Source organism: Saccopteryx leptura, chromosome 4 (genome assembly GCF_036850995.1).
Source record: "Saccopteryx leptura isolate mSacLep1 chromosome 4, mSacLep1_pri_phased_curated, whole genome shotgun sequence".
NCBI classification, from domain to species: Eukaryota; Metazoa; Chordata; class Mammalia; order Chiroptera; family Emballonuridae; genus Saccopteryx; species Saccopteryx leptura.
The window spans coordinates 185,367,207-185,379,790 of record NC_089506.1 but is presented as its reverse complement, the minus strand read 5'-3'; the positions used below and the strand labels follow the sequence as shown (position 1 = coordinate 185,379,790).

The window sequence follows — 12,584 nt, the reverse complement described above, 5'->3', positions numbered from 1 at the left end:
ATAATACATATGCTGAGACTGGAGCGAAAGAGAATGATTTTCTGCTTTCTGAGCTAACGGAAGCCTCAGTTGCATTGATGTTTTTCACAACTGGAGTCTCTGGAGGTCCACCACCTCCTTCACGCCCCTGGGACATACGAACATCCCCGTCAACCTTGTTATTCATCTTCCACCACAGTTGCCCTCCACAAAAGCCACTTCAGTATCTAAGCAATCAAAGCACTGCGTAAGCAAAAGTTATTTACCTATGAATCTTGCAGAAGTTTTGTGAATGAGCCCCGTGAACTGTAAGTTGCATTCCAGGATATACAAACAAGGATGCAAAATGTTTCCTATAAACTCAGACAATCCATAGCCCTCTTGGTGACCAGCCAAGAACCTCAGGTAAAGGTTTCCTGGCTCTTTCCAGGTACTTCATGCATTTTAACCTCCAACCCCCTCCTCCCCTTTTGGCTCACATGGCAATGTCTGTATTCTTCTTTTCCAAATAGAGCTCCCCTGTTCCAATACAACAGCCCTGATGTTTCAGAATTCACCGGACGGCGAAGAGCAAATATTATTTCATACACTAAGACAATAAACCCAAGGCTACTAGAAAGCCCATAAACAATGATTTTAAAGACACGTGAATGTGGTCAGCTACCAATGTCAACAGGCGGTTCTGGAACTGTTGCCAGCCCCCGCTGCTGCACTGGGAGGTCTGTCTCTGCAAAGTCAGCCTGCAGACATGCCTGTTTGGGTTTGGGAGTGGACCTTTCCTTTCCCATGCTTGTCACCTCTGGGCCACCAGGAGCCCTTTTTCTTCAGCCTGAGACCTAAACTCAGCTTTACTTCTTCCCTATCTTCATCTTCTTCCCAATATCTGCTTGAAGAGTTTGAAAGGGACCGAAGGGCAAGCCTGCAGCCTGGCCGAGAACATCAGAAAAATAGCACCTCATCGCTGTCAGGAACCGGGGCTATCCAAGGCACATTAGCAGCCTGGAACTCTGAACTTCAAACAGTCAACATTCCTATTCTACCCAGTTTCCCTGCTCTTTCCTTCTGTTCCCTAGTGAAAGTGAGTGCCTGCTGATATCTCAGAAGGCTAAGGCTGCACACTGCTCATCACTCTGGACACAGGGACAGTCAGCACTGTCATTATGAGTTGTTGAGTTGCAATCCTTTGTAAATAAATTAAAACACTGCTATTATATTTTGGAAGATTGGATATTTGAGGTAAAAGGGGGGAAAAAATACTGTCATGGCCAAATAGCTTTTAAGAATAATTTACTGCAGCTTAGCAAAGAAAAAAAAGCCTATTTTACCACTCCTTTATCCAGTATCAGTATTATAAATTGAAGCATGCTTTAAAATCAATGGCATCATTACATTTCTCACACACACACACACACACCTCACCCCACCCCACCCCACCCCATACTAACTTTACCTAGCAACTGTTTAATTAGACTTTATCTGACAGCTAGCTCTAAATCCAAAACTTAGATCCAAAGGCAAACATGCAATTATTGCTCATGCATCAATTGTAAAGTTAGAGAAAAGCATTTAACTAGCCTGTCACAGACACCGTTTTGGTCAAGTACCTGGGTCTGGCTGAACCAACACTTGATCCTTTTCCTGGTGGAACAGTTACAACAAGTAGTTTACAAGCTTCTTTAGTTTCCATTCTTGCCGACCAGGCTGTGTACAGCAGCAGACAGTGGGAGCTGCAAGCGGCTGATGGCACACCCCGGATCCAAAGCTGTTGTTACCGGCTCAGAAACTTCCCATTAAAACCCTCGAGTTAAAGGAGCATCGTCTTTCTGCATGAGGCATCATTAGCGGCCAACACGGCTGCTGCTTCAAGGCGAGCCATGATCTCAGTTCTGCCTCAGCAACTCTTCAGAGGATTCTGCTTCAATGAGTAGAGGCAGTATCCTCGCAGTGTGTCTGCAATCATCCCCAAGAAAGCATTAACATTCAAAAGGAGTGTGTGTGGGGGGGGGAAACATCACGGGGCATTCCCATACCTTTTCAAAATCCAAGCCATAAATCTACCAGGGCTCTGCTCTTCCCTATTGATTGTTGACTCTGTCCCTCTCTGGGGATGTCAATTAGCACCTTGCGGCCACCAGCCTCCATATTGATTATGGTTTATGACCTTCAGGCTAACTTAATTAATGGAAAGACTTCTAGGGAAGGGCATCAACTTAGCATTTGGGAGACTGAAAAAAAAATTAAAAATGACTCTTTTTCCTAAAGAAAATGAAACTGACCTTTCGGAAAAGCAGCAATTATGGGAAGCAAAGAGAAAAGAAAAAAAACAATTAAAAAAGAACAAAATCATATTTTCACCACCTGTTTGTAAACCTGCTAGGCTGTCGGTTGCCTGTCCAGTGTCTGCTTGGCCAGCCTGCGGAATGGTGACCTTGGCAGGCTCCCTGCCCCACACAGGCTACCTGAGACCACCTGATGAAGAAAGATAGATCTTTTTTGAGAGCAAGTCATTCTAATTCTGCAGATAGCCTTTATACAAGGCAATACTTAAACTATCTCCCGTGGACAGAGTGCTTAAGTAAATTTAGAAAATATTTTAGGATAAAATTTATCTTTTTTATAAAAAGTGGTTCACTGGAAAGGATTCAGCATCATCTTTCAGATGGAACAGCCTTGGTTTTTGTCAACTCACCACTTTCTTTGTTGAAGTGCAGGCAGAGTTAGCGACGACACCCACCCAACAGATGAGGGGGCACATGGTATTTAAAGCCAACTCTGTGCCTGTCAGCTCGGCTGTCTCTCCAGCTCTTGTGAGAAGTCGGCCATCACCCAGTCGCTTCAGGGGACTGGAACATGGCTCATTTTCTAAAAAGAAAACCCTACTGTGCTAGGCCTCAGACCCAAGAAAATTCAAATGCTGAATGTCAGGCTCTCAAGTCGGAATCAAATGCTTGCCATTGGAACCTAACTTCAAAGGGACATGAAGGTTTTTTCCCTTTATGTTTTCTGGATTTTTAACTGCATTCCCTTTCCAATTAGTTGTACTTGCTGTTTTGTTTTTTTTTTTCACACACTCACACACACCCACACACATACCACACACTCACAGTACAACGGAACAAATAAAATCAGACAGAGCAGTATCGTTGAATACTAACTGGTACCCTCTGTGCTGTTCAGATGGTGCTGATAGATGGAGTGCCCTTAGAAATGCCAGCAGAGTGTGGTTCAGGGGACACTGTGACCCCACCCTCCTTCCTTTCTTGCCCTTTCCATGTGGCAAGAAAGTACTCTAGTTAGAAACAACTGGCCCTGCGCAGGAGGCCCCTCGGACATTGTTTTAGCCTGTAGACTCAACGAGGTGGAAGGGAACATGAGAGGGCCAGGCTGTCCTAGCTGCTCCACCGGCTGCAACCATCCCGGAGAGATGAGGGCGCTCGCCTATTTTTAAAACTCTTCGGAGAAGTAGACTCCACACCCCTCTCTGACAACTTCTGTTTAAACGAACTCCTCCATTGCTTACTTAGTCTAAATAAGCACATTTTCCTCTCGTTCTACCCCGGCAGTGGTGGCTGAGCCTCCTGGCCAGCCCACCGCCACTGTTTTCCACTGCCTTACCTCCCCTCCCCTTTACTGCTCCCCGGAAGACAGCTGAATTGTGTCCTCAGCTCTGTAAAGAACCAGATTTCTCAAGGTCACCTGTGGTTTCTGATTGTCTCAAGCTAACAAACCCTTCAGCACTTATCTTCCCTGCTCTTTGTGGCAACACTGGACATGGCTGACATTCTTGTCGCGGAGCGGCCAGGTAAAAGGATGCACTGGGTAAGGTAGAATGGCAGGAACTGACATCTCAGCCCTTAGACCCCTCTCCCTTCGTACCCCCGCCCCCGCCCCTGCCCTCTGCCGTCTTCTCCCTTCGTAGTCTCTTGTTTGCCTTCTGAGGCAAGAGCCAAGTGTAACTCACTTAATTACCAGCAAATGTGAAATTGAGGGTGGAAAACAGACAGGTTAGGTCACAGGGGTCCCAAACTTTTTAGCCAGGGGGCCAGTTCACTGTCCCTCAGACCGTTGGAGGGCCGCCACATACAGTGCTCCTCTCATTGACCACCAATGAAAGAGGTGCCCCTTCCAGAAGTGCAGTAGGGGCTGGATAAACGGCCTCAGGGGGCTGCATGTGGCCCGCGGGCCATAGTTTGGGGATGCCTGGTAATGACTTCAGCTCTTCTAATTCATAAATAAGTGAAAGTCAGCTTATGCATATTATTTTTATTTTTCTGTCTTCTTAGTTGAAAAACTATCACATAATATAAAGTGTTTGTTTTTAGATCAAGATTAGTTCGATTTCCAATATCCCTTTGAATTTCCAGGTCTAAGTATATGTATCTACTCAGTTATCTTCCCAGGTCAGTGGACCTGTGGGGAAACAGGTGCAAGGGAACAGTGGGAGAAGGTTGATAATCACAACAAGCCTATCAATTAGAATTTATATTTAAGCATTATTAAAAGCAAGCAGGTTAAAGTCCTGCTTGCTGCAAACTGGAAACCTGGTTTAATCGTTTCCTGAGAATGTATTTCTGTGCACATCACATCTATGTATATTGAATGCTCAATTAGTAGCTAATGAATCTGGAACAGAGAAGGATTCAAAATGAAAATGAGAAACAAACAATGCTGCCATTCAGTGGGAATATATTGGAAAGTAGGAAAAGACCGATAGAACGTGAACCTTGTGAGGATTACAAACTGTCCTACAAAATCAACGAGTTTGTTCATTCCTTCCTTTGTAAGTCAGAAACCACAAAGGCTATAGGAAGGAAGAGCAGCCTGCACACAAGAAAGCCAATGTCTGGCCCTAAGAAGGAGCAACTTCTCAAAATGCCCCACAACAGTTCTATTTAGAAACAATATTTGCAAAATTTTGCCTATTGATTCTTATTGTTGTTTGGAAGGATAAGAACATCACTATGTATTATTCACTGTTTAAAGAAATTTTATGCTGAAGACTTAAACAGCCTTGTGGATAAATTTATTATTTTTAAATGACTGGTAAAACAACAATTTTTTAAATGACTTTGAAATACATAATGCCTTTTTATTTTTTTTTTTTTGTATTTTTCTGAAGCTGGAAACGGGGAGAGACAGTCAGACAGACTCCCACATGGGCCCGACCGGGATCCACTCGGCACGCCCACCAGGGGCGACGCTCTGCCCACCAGGGGGCGATGCTCTGCCCCTCCGGGGCGCCGCTCTGCCGCAACCAGAGCCACTCTAGCGCCTGGGGCAGAGGCCAAGGAGCCATCCCCAGCGCCTGGGCCATCTTTGCTCCAATGGAGCCTTGGCTGCGGGAGGGGAAGAGAGAGACAGAGAGGAAGGAGGGGGGGGTGGAGAAGCAAATGGGTGCTTCTCCTGTGTGCCCTGGCCGGGAATCGAACCCGGGTCCCCCACACGCCAGGCCGACACTCTACCGCTAAGCCAACCGGCCAGGGCTGATAATGCCTTTAAAGTGTCATGGAAAGTACCAATTAGAATTCCATACAAACGATCTCTCCAAATTTTTATGCTGTCTTTTTGGCACTGTTATTTCTGTTCAACAGTTGCATTTTAGAAGGGAAACTGTACTGCATGGACAGTCAGAGGATGGAGCAGCTTAGCACAACAGGGTGACTTAGAAAATGAAGTAGAGTTAATACATGCATCTTCTCTACCTCCTTTCCATCCTCCCCTTCCTACCTCCCATTAAAGCGGTAGTCAACCAAATGATCAGAATAAAAGCCCAGAGTAATAAAGACAACACAGAGAACAAGAGGCAGGGAAGAACTCTGTCTACTTCTGGGAGAAGCAGGTAAGTGGAGGAGTGCCGAGCAGTGAAGCAGAGCTTAGAAGGCCTACAGAGGGGGCGACAGCCACTAAGGGGATGACTGTCGGGTGCTAAAAATAGGAATCAATGAAAGGCCGGGGGCAAATGAGTGACCCCACTGCCTTTCAAGGTTGTAGAAGTAACCAGTGGGCCAGGAAATCCTGATGTAACTGTTAGGAGAGTGGTGATGGTAAAGAGCTAAATTATCACTTACAATCGCTGGAAGAGAATAGAGAATGTCAGCACTGATTAAATGGGCAAGAGATGAGGTCAATTTGTTAAATAAGAAAATAGCAAGGGAACTAAAAAGAGCAACTGTTAAAATGTCATTCTCCCTGGGGTTAGACCGGAGAGATGAGGGCAGTGCACAGAGTCACTACTTTTCATTAAAGTCTGTTCTAAGTATTTGATTGTTTAACCATGTGCATATTGTTTAACTATATGCAATTTCACTTTGTAAAAATTGTCAGTGTAGTATAAGCAAACTATTAAAAAGTAAAGAAAAAACTTGCTTGAAATCCAGGCAAAGAGTCTTTCATGAGGGCATCCTAGGTGCCAGCAGGAAGTGACTGGATGATTCTTTGAGGACAGGAGCTTCCTCCAATACCCAGATGCCCACTTCAAGGGCTATGGTCTTATTCTGCATATAAGTAAAGCTAGTCCTTCTTGGTCCTTCTCAAACATCTTATGTGCACTTAAAATGTGATTTCTTCTTTATTTTTAATTCAGTGAGGGGAAGGGAAGCAGAAAGACAGACTACCGCATGCACCCCAATTGGGGTCCACTGGGCAAGCCCACTAGGGGGCGATGCTTGGCCCATCTGGGGCATTGCACTGTTACTCAGCAACTGAGCTCTTCTTAGTGCCTGAGACAGAGGCCATGGAGTCATCCTCAGCACCCACGGCCAACTCGCTCAAATTGAGCCATGGCTGCAAGAGGGGAAAAAAGAGAGAGAAAGAGAGCTAGAGAGAAACAAGAGTGGGAGGGGTAGAGAAGAAGATGGGTGCTTCTCCTCTGTGCCCTGACTGAGAATTGAACCCAGCTCATCCACACACTGGGCCAATGCTCTACCACTGAGTCAACCAGCCAGGGCATAATGTGACTTCTAACTGCATAAAGTACAATAAAATATAAACTATTGCCTTAGTTTTCCCATAATATGCAGACATCATCTGTTTTTTATGTTTTCTATTGATTCATTTTTATAGACAACCTTTATTTAATTATTTGTTCATTTATTTATATGTATATATTTATACCCTATTAAATTTCAGAAATGTTTGAAGAAAGCTATGAACTAGCAGTAGCATAATATCACTTTTATTACATATTTAATGAATATTCCCTTTGCTGATCTCAAAAAGGCTGGATATACTTGTTTTCAATATCTGAAGAATAAATTATTTTTAGAATGGTTGTTTAGCAAAAGCACTAGATATCATATTTAATATCTATAAAAAGCCCTATGTCTTTTTTTTTTTTTTTGTATTTTTCTGAAGTTGGAAACAAGAAGGCAGTCAGACAGACTCCCGCATGCACCCGACCGGGATCCACCCAGCATGCCCACCAGGGGGCGATGCTCTGCCCATCTGGATCATTGCTCTGTTGCAACCAGAGCCATTCTAGCACCTGAGGCAGAGGCCACAGAGCCATCCTCAGCGCCCCGGCCAACTTTGCTCCAATAGAGCCTTGGCTGAGGGAGGGGAAGAGAGAGACAGAGAGAAAGGGGAGGGGGAGGGGTGGAGAAGCAGATAGGCGCTTCTCCTGTGTGCCCTTGCCAGGAATTGAACCCGGGACTCCTGCAAGCCAGGCCGATGCTCTATCACTGAACCAACCAGCCAGGGCCAAGAGCCCTATGTCTTTTATAAAATTTATTTTGCAGCAATTATATATAAACATAATAACATATACTCAAATATGTTCAATGCATATTATTAACACAGAGGTAAAAATGCTGCATGGTAAATTAGTAGGGACTGAATACAGTTCAGGACCATTTTTCAAAGAGCTTGTGAAAGAGGCAACTCTTCAATTACAGTGCTCAAGAATCGCAGCTTCAAAATAACCCAGGCCAACGCAGATATCAGCCCAGTCTCACTTGCATTTGCTTTCATTTCCTGAGAATGCCCTTCAGCATTACCATCAAAGAGGGCCATTGCCTTTGTTCTCAACACTTTTTTAATTCAAAAGTACACGTACGGTCAACTGAGAGAAATGAACATTTAGTGTTGCCAATAGTCCTGCAATTGTTGTTGCATATCCTGAATGTGATGAGGGGCTTGGGTCAAAAGCCAATATAATATTCAGTGGACTGTGAATTACTAATGTGTAAGCCAGGAAAAACTGTGTTTGCAAATGAGAAAACAATGAAGAAAAATCTCTCTATTGTTCCCTGAATGTGCCCACATTCCCAGGCCAAGTCAGAATGGCAGAATTGACCATTCGTCCTTACCAGTCATCCCTTCCTTGGGCCTGCCTTCGAGAACTAGCCTCTATGATCGGAGATGAGTTCTTGCTGGCTCCGGAGGCTCTGTCTTGACTTTCTTCTAGAGATGAAGTCTATTCTATTCCTTGTATTCTTTTTTTTCCAAAACATTCTCATTCTATAGTCCTATCACCTCAAAACCACAACTTTTCCTAAGTTATTGATTCTGTGAAATAATAAATTACCTTTCTCCCTTCAAGTAGTGTTCATTCAAAGGCTACCTGGCTCAGGAAACTAAGCATGACAAAGAGCAACAATGAAAGCTAGTTTTGTAACTACAGTTAGCAACCATTCTTTTTATGTCTTCTTAATATCTATCACCACAAAAACAAGAGTGAAATGAAGAGAGGGAGGAGGCTAATTAGAATAACAGCACAATCACAATAATAAAACTCAACAACCTTCTACCTTTGATCTTCTTAGATTTCAAACTCTTTTATTTTTAAGATTTCATGTATTGATTTTAGGGAGAGAAGAGAGAGAAAGAGGAATAGGAACGGGAAGCATCAATTTGTAGTAGTTGTTTCATGTGTGTGCCTTGACCAGGCAAGCCCAGGGTTTTGAACCAGCAAACTCAGCATTCCAGGTCAATGCTTTATTCATTGCACCACCACAGGTCAAGCAGACTTTGAACTCTTAAAACAGCAAGAACTGGATCCCTTGGCGTGTTTTTTTAATTAGTGGAAGTGTGTGTGTGTATGTGTGTGTGTGTGTGTGTGTGTGTGTGTGTGTGGTGTGTGTGTGTGTGTGTGTGTGTGTGTGTGGAGAGAGAGAGAGAGAGAAAGAGAATTTCTTCTGACTTTCTGATTGGGCTGTAACATACTTGAGAATAAAAGAGGCTGGGTTCCCTACTAATCTGTTTTTCACTTGACTGGCTATGATATTTACCTAAAGACTTCTTTCTCTGTTACATTGAAGTCATATTTTATTCTTATTGTTTTCTCTTGCAACATCATTGTTGTACTTAGCCTGTCATAGTAAAATAAGTCTTATCAGGCATTACCATTAATTACTAGCTTCCAGCCAGGAATCTTCATTTGTATCAGTCCAGATAGGCTAAATAGATAATGCTGTGATTAAAAAGAATCTCAGTGGCAGAAAATAACAAAATTTTATTTCTCGGTACAGTTTCATTAAAATTCTGCTCTAATGTCATCATTATATTCATTCTAAGACCCACACAGAGAGGCCAGTCTCTACCAATTATGGAGATAGAGGGAAAAGAGAGCATGGAAAAGCATGTGCTAGCTCTTAAGCTCTTAACTATACAAAGCTGCTTAAATTGTATTGGACAGAGCAAATCTCATGGCCACATCTGAATTTAACAGGCCAAGGAGTATAATCCTTCTGAGGAAGGAATGTGGAACATTGTGAAACAATGACATAGTCTACCACTCCATTTGACTCAAGTTTTACCCTTTACATAGTGGATCCCTATAGACCATGTCATAACCTTTCCTGGGCATGTACTGTGCCCCATCTTAGCATCCTCATGCTTTGTCTAGCCTCCCTGCTATACCCCATCCCCCCTCCACTGCTACCTTCTATCCTGCCCCACTGCTACCTCCCATCCAGCCCACTGCTACCTCCCATCCCCCCACCGCTACCTCCCATCCAGCCCACTGCTACCTCCCATCCCCCCACCGCTACCTCCCATCCAGCCCACTGCTACCTCCCATCCCCCCACCGCTACCTCCCATCCAGTCCACTGCTACCTCCCATCCCCCCACCGCTACCTCCCATCCATCCCACTGCTACCTCCCATCCCCCCACCGCTACCTCCCATCCATCCCACTGCTACCTCCCATCCCCCCACCGCTACCTCCCATCCATCCCACTGCTACCTCCCATCCCCCCACTGCTACCTCCCATCCAGCCCACTGCTACCTCCCATCCCCTCCACCACTACCTCCCATCCAGCTCACTGCTACCTCCCATCCCCCCAACTGCTACCTCCCATCCCCCCCACCACTACCTCCCATCCAGCCCCACCGCTACCTCCCATCCAGCCCCACCGCTACCTCCCATCCAGCCTCACCACTACCTCCCATCCAGCCCTACTGGTACCTCCCATCCCCCACCACCACTACCTCCCATCCCCCCACTGCTACCTCCCATCCAGCTCACTGCTACCTCCCATCCCCCCACCACTACCTCCCATCCAGCCCCACCGCTACCTCCCATCCCCCCCACCACTACCTCCCATCCAGCCCTACCGGTACCTCCCATCCCCCCCACCACTACCTCCCATCCAGCCCCACCGCTACCTCCCATCCAGCCCCACCGCTACCTCCCATCCAGCCTCACCACTACCTCCCATCCAGCCCCACCGCTAACTCCCATCCCCCCCACCGCTACCTCCCATCCAGCCCCACCGCTCATCCAGCTCATCACTACCTCCCATCCAGCCCCACCGCTACCTCCCATCCAGCCCTACTGGTACCTCCCATCCCCCCCACCGCTCATCCAGCTCACCACTACCTCCCATCCCCCCACCGCTACCTCCCATCCCCCCACCACTACCTCCCATCCAGCCCCACCGCTACCTCCCATCCAGCCCCACCACTACCTCCCATCCCCCCCACCGCTACCTCCCATCCCCCCCACCGCTACCTCCCATCCCCCCACTGCTACCTCCCATCCAGTTCTTGCCCCAGTTCCACCTGATCTTGGTTTAATCTCCTGCTTTAACCACTTAGTCTTTTTTGGCTTCTAGTCTCAACTTAGATTTTGATGCCTTGGTTCATTTGGATTCTTTAACCTCGCATCTCTGGGTCAGGGCCCTCTTCTGGATTATGTCTTGTCTCCTTTCTAGTTTAGGACAGTAAGACAGCCTATTTAGCATGTTGCCCTTCGGATACAGTCCCGGACTCTGGACCTTTCATAATGGGCAGAGTCACAGCTGACACTTTCAGATCCACTCCCACACCTTGGCCCTTGACCTAATGGGTCAGGTATCACTCCCACTACTTCACAGGAGCCATACCATCCCAGGATACACAATACTGTTATCCCAATTTTATAACTACAACAGAAAGGTTTGGGGAGGTGAAGTCATTTGCTAAGGAGCACAAAGATCACACTTAACATATCTGTGCCCACCGCTCACTCTTCTGCAAGGCCTATGATGAATGGATGGGGCAGTGTCTCAGGAGAAGTGGGCCTGACAGGAGCCTCTGGAAAAACAGTGACATTCACTTCTTCATGGGCAGGGAAGGTAGATTTGGACACAAAAGAGACTGCATCAAATCTGGAGTGTGAGCATTGTATTGCCCCCCTGGTCCACAGAAAGGTATGGTTCCACCCGACCAAGAGCATGGCCTGGGAAGGGCTGAGAAGTGGGGGGAGGTGGGGAAGTGGACCCGCACAATAAGGCACCCAACCAATTCTTGGGTTTGAGAGCCTTAGAGAAAAGTCAATGTAGGCACCCCTTTTTCATAATCCTGACCTACTTACAACATTTCAAAAATAATAGTTTGTATTGATCAGAGATGATTTTTTTGTCTTTCTTGTTCTCTTGTGCCATCTTTTATTGTTTTAGTGTTTTTCTGCCCCATTGGATAGTGCTTTGAAATCCTCCCTGTAACCACCATGACCTTGGGCAACCCCTTTCCTAGATGCATGCAGAGTAAGAATTTTAGAAGAGCTGCCACTATTCTAATCAGGTAGAAGTGCTCATTTAGATTACTGGAGACTTCACAAGGCATAAACATTGTGCAGTGGTTTTTCTCCTTTGCTGTGCTCTAAGAGGATTATAAGTCTGGTGCCCTCCTTAGTGCAGAGGCAAGAGCTCCTCAGAGCAGCCAAAACCCAAAACAAACCAACAACAAAGCAAAACACACTCACACACCTAAAGTCAGCATTGGTGATAGGGACTAGCTTTCATCTTCTTGCACGGATTTAAGAGTTTTTAGATTATTGTGGGTCTTGAAGTGACCACTGTGTGGTAAGACCACTACTGAGCAGCTGAGTCCCATTGGTCCTTGGCTACCTGCTCCCACCTCTTACCTTGAGGCAGTTGAATTTGCTCTTGAGTTAACACATTGCATTAGAGGTGGCTCCAAACTGAGTATAGCACCAGGTCAAGGGTTCGTTGGAGGAATAGATTATCTAATTTATAAGCCCACAACAATCATTACAACTTGATTTAAAGAAAAATTTCTATCAATATTTTTCATGTTTATCTTTTACGGTATAAAATCTTTTCTGACAACGATGTTCTAAAAAATAGCTCAGAACCACAGGAGAGCTCTGTGCTCCATCTCA

At 45.6% G+C, this 12,584-nt stretch overlaps 1 protein-coding gene across 1 annotated transcript in view; it reads right to left on the bottom strand.

Moving 5' to 3' along the window:
- Nucleotides 1-12,584, bottom strand: part of CTXN3 (cortexin 3) — a 63,300-nt gene that overhangs the window by 14,443 nt on the left and 36,273 nt on the right. Inside the window, exon 2 of the mRNA XM_066379929.1 lies at nt 1,584-1,929. The gene's annotated coding sequence lies outside the window, so the exon portion shown is untranslated. The remainder of the gene's footprint in view (nt 1-1,583; nt 1,930-12,584) is intronic.